We start from the raw sequence: 5152 nt of genomic DNA, 5'->3' as shown, positions 1-5152 counted from the left end.
TAGCCAGGACATGGAAGCAACCTAAATGTCCATCAACAGATGAATGGATAAAGAAGATGTGGCACATTTATACAATGGAATATTACTCAGCCATAAAAAGAAACGAAATTGAGTTATTTGTAGTGAGGTGGCTGGACCTAGAGTCTGTCATACAGAGTGAAGTAAGTCAGAAAGAGAAAAACAAATACTGCATGCTAACACATATATATGGAATCTAAGAAAAAAAAAAAGGCCATACTACCCAAAGCAATCCATAGATTTAATGCAATCCATAGATTTAATGCAATCCCTATCAAAATACCCATGACGTTTTTCACAGAACTAGGACAAATAATTGTAAAATTCATATGGATTCAAAAAAGATGCTGAATTGCCCAAGGAATTTTGAGAAAAAAGAACAAAGCTGAAGGTGTCACCTGCCCAGACTTCAGACTATACTACAAAGCTATAGTAATCAAAACAGCTTGTTATTAGCACAAAAACAGACACCTATATCAATGGAACAGAATAGAGTCCAGAAATAAACCCACATACCTATGGTCACTTAATCTGCAACAAAGGAGGCAAGAATATACAATGGAGAAAAGATAGTCTCTTCAACAAGTGGTGCTGGGAAAACTGGACAGCCACATGTAAAAGAATGAAATGAGAACACTCCCTCACACCACACACAAAAATAAATTCAAAATTGTTTAAAGGCCTCAATGTTAAGACCTGAAACCATAAAACTCCTAGAACATAGGCAGAAAACTCTTTGACATAAACTGTAACAATATTTTCTTGGATCAGTCACCCAAGACAAAAGAAATAAAAGCAAAAATAAATAAATGGGACCTAATTAAACTTATAAGCTTTTTCACAGCAAAGGAAAACACCATGAAAAAGGAAAAGACAAACTACAGAATGAGAGAAAATATTTGCAAATGATGCAACCAACAAGGGATTAATTTCCAAAATATACAAACAGCTCATAAAACTCAATAACAAAAAATCAAACAACCCAATCAAAAAGTGGGCAAAAGACCTAAATAGACACTTCTCCAAAGAAAACATACAGATAGCTAATAGGCACATGAAATGCTGCTCAACATCCCTAATTTTCAGAGAAATGCAAACCAAAACAATAATGAGATGTATCATCTCACACCTGTCAGGACAGCTCACATTAAAAAGTCTACAAATAAGAAATGTTGGTGAGGATGTGGAGAAATGGGAACCCTTGTACATTGTTGGTGGGAATTTAAATTGGTGCAGCCACTATGGAAAACAGTATGGAAAGTCCTCAAAAAATGAAAAGTAGTAGTACCATATAATCCAGCAATTCTGCTCCTGGATATATATTATCCAGATAATACGAAAACACTAACTCAAAAAGATAATGCACCACAATGATCCTAGCAGCACTATGTGCAATAGCAATGATATGGAAGCAACCAAAGTGCCTATCAATAGATGAATGTATAAAGAAGATGTGGTATATATACAATGGAATATTACTCAGTCATAAAAAGGAATAAAACTCTGCCATTTGCAGCAAGGTGGATAGACCTAGAGAATACTATGCTTAGTCAAGTAAGTCAGGCAGAGAAAGACAAATACTGTTTGATATCACATATACGTGGAATCTAAAAAAATAATACAAAGGACTTAATATGCAAAACAGAAACAGACTCACAAATATAGAAAACAAACAAGTGGTTACCAAAGGGGAGAGGGAATGGGGGAGGGGCCAATTAGGGGTATGGGATTAAGAGATATAAACCAGTATGTACAAACTAGATAAACAACAAGTATATATTGCATAGCACAGTGAATTATAGCCATTATCTTATAATAAATTTTAATGGAGTATAATCTGCAAAAATTCTGAATCACAATGCTGCACACCTGAAACTAATATAATAGTGTAAATCAACTATACTTCAATTTAAAAAATCAAATCAAATTTTAAAAAATTTTAAATTCACATTAAAAAGAAATGACTATATATTTCCTTTACTGAGGTTCCAATTACTTATTTTTTATGTACATCTGTTTATGATTCATAATTGCATGCTTTTATTTAATAACTTAATTTTTTGTTTTTGTATGTTATTTCTTCCTTTATGTCTTAGATCTGGGAGTTAGCACACTTTTTTTTTTTTTTGTAAAGGACCAAATAATAAATATGTGAGGCTTAGAGGGATATGTTCTCTACTGCAAATATTTAACTCTACTTTTATAATGTGAAAGCAATTATATATAACAGGTAAAAAATTTTGGTTATGTCTCAATTAAAACTTTATTTGAAGGCACTAAAATTTGAAATTCATATAAGTGTCCCAAAATATTATTTTTATTTTGATTTTTTTTCAAACATTTAAAAATATATAAATCATCTTTAGTTTGCTGGTTGTATAAAACATATAGTGAGTTATAGTTTAACCCATCTTAGATGATATTAAACATATTACTTGGTATAATTTGAATTTGCTCACTTATTTGAACTTTGTTTTCTGTAAATTTATTTCTCAACTTTTGAGTAGTTGTACTTCTTTCTTAGTGTTATCTGTTCTCCTATATTTTGACATTTTATTTAGAAGGCTCATCTTGAGTGGAATATTTTTTTTCTTTTTCCCTCCCTCAGAGTGACATCTTATAGTAGTGACTTGGGACTCATGAAGCTATGGTGATACACAAGGTATAACAATTCCAATATGTGTCAAACAGTTTTCTATCTGACTTTTCAGATTCTCTTAGCCTCCTTTGTCTTCAGGGTCTTTGGCCATTCATTCTAGTCCAAGCTGCCAGTGAGTAACCAACTTCAAATGAGAACTGCCTGAATATTCCTCACCTCATTATGCACTAGATCCTTCATTTTCTTTGCTTAGGATTCTTGACACAGAAACATATTAGCACATGCTCCACCAAAGTGTTGGAATTAAAACCTCAGGGGTAAAACTTTAACCAACAGGAGATAGAAGCTGGCATGTAACTCTTTTCACTTTCTCCCCAAGATAGATTTTCCTAAGAAGCAATTATTTGTTCTCCTGCAAGAAGGTTCTGCATGATTGAGAAACTAGTTGAATTTAGTATCAAGTGGTGGCAGGCTTGGTACCTTACCCTGACACAGACATACCTCTTTTTATTGTGCTTCACTTTATTGCACTTTACAGTTATTGTGTTTTTTTACAAATTGAAGGCTTGTGGCTACCGTGTCAAGCAAGTCTACTGGCACCATTTTTCCAAAAGTATTTGCTCACTTTGTGGTATCTCCATGTCACATTTTCGAATTCTCACAATATATCAATTTTTTTATGATTATTGTATTTGTTATGGTGATCTGTGATCAGTAATCTTTAATGTTACCACTATGACTTGCTGAAGGCTCAGATAATGGTTAGCAGTTTTTAGCAATAAAATATTTTTTAAATTAAGGTATGTACATTGTTTATGAGACATAATGCTATTACACACTTGATAGACTATAATGTAGTATAAATATAACTTTTATATGCACTGGGAAACCAAAAAATTTGAGTGACTCACTTTATTGCAATATTTTCTTGCAGTGGTATGGAACCCAACCTGCAACATCTCCAATTATGCTGCATTGAATTTTACTTTTTTTCTACCTTCTATTCTTATTTTTCTTTTACTTCTGCTCCTAAGATTGTACTCCCTAATTTAAAAAAATCAGCACTCTGCCTGACGATGTCTTTTGTGGAATCCAGGGTAAGACACAGCCACTAAGCTTGTAGTTGGCTAGTTCAGGTCCTTTTTTCTGTGACTTTTCCTACTTACACCCACCACTCCAGTTATTAAACTTTATAAAAGCTACTGCCCAGTGGCTTTTATAAACAGTAACAGAACAACAGTAACATAATTTTTTTCGGGTTCTTTTCATCATAGGGAGAATACCACTTCAGGTCCCTGATTTCACTCAATGAAACTTTCTGTAGTCCTACCAGCAATATTTTTGTGCTCCACGGTAATTGATCTCTGGGCCACCTCTACCTGCTTCCAGTTGCAAAGCTCAGTAAACCATAATTTTAGCCTTAGCTTACAATTGTGTATTTATTTTCAATTTCTGATCCACAGGAATGGTTGGCTTGTTTTTAAGCATAATTTTTGTTTAAAAAATCATCTTTCATTGCTGCATTTACAGATTAGAGAATCTATGATTGTCCTGAAAATATCTTGCTGAATGAAAATTACTAGAGACATCTGTGTGCCCAAAATATTGACAAAGGTTATAATTTTCTCATGATTGATAAGGTAAAGATTCCAATAAATTTATCATTTTGAATAATTTTTAAGTTGCAAATTCTCTGAACACAATAAGCTTCTATAATTTTTTGGCTGGATGTCTACAGATAGCTGCCTATCTCTTCCTGAATTCTGACTATTTCTTCATTAAGGACTTATTTTTAAGTTGAAAAGGCTTTGCTGAAGTAAATGTCCCCTACTAATAACTTTATCTCCATGAATGGTTGGCCTGAGTGATGACATGGTGTGGTTTGCTGAATGATGGCTCCCCAAAGGTGTCCATATCCTAATCCCCAGAACCTGTGAATAAGTTACCTTACATGGCAAAAGAAACTTTACAGATGTGATTAAGTATCTTGACATGGGGAAGTTATCCTGAATTATCCTGATGGTCTCAATGTGATCACAAGGGTCTTTATAAAAGGGAGGTAGGAGGATTAAAGTCAGAGTAGAAGATGTGATAACAGAATCTAGAGATTGGAGTGACATAAGGGATATACCATAAGCCAAGGAACACGCTATAGAAGATGCAAAAGGCAAGGAAATAGATTCTCCCTTCAGAGCCTTGAAGGCTATGATCTTCGTTGGGAGAATGAATTAGCTCTATCCATACCTTGGTTTTTACCTGTAAGATTCATTTAAGGTATCTGACCTCCAGAACTATAAGAATAAATGTGTGTTGTTTAAAATCATTAAGTTTGTACTAATTTCTTACAGCCACAATAGGAAACTAATACATATGGCTATACTGATGCCATATATTTTCTTCATTCAAAGATCCACAAATCTATAAATTTATTGTTTGAAAGCTAGAAGCAGGATACATAAAAGGGCACCTCAAGACATACCAAGGGTTGCACATTTAAAGGCCATATTTAATATGATAAATGGCAATCAACACTAA

This window comes from Physeter macrocephalus, chromosome 21 (assembly GCF_002837175.3).
Source record: "Physeter macrocephalus isolate SW-GA chromosome 21, ASM283717v5, whole genome shotgun sequence".
Classification (NCBI taxonomy): domain Eukaryota; kingdom Metazoa; phylum Chordata; class Mammalia; order Artiodactyla; family Physeteridae; genus Physeter; species Physeter macrocephalus.
This window is presented reverse-complemented; position numbering follows the sequence as displayed.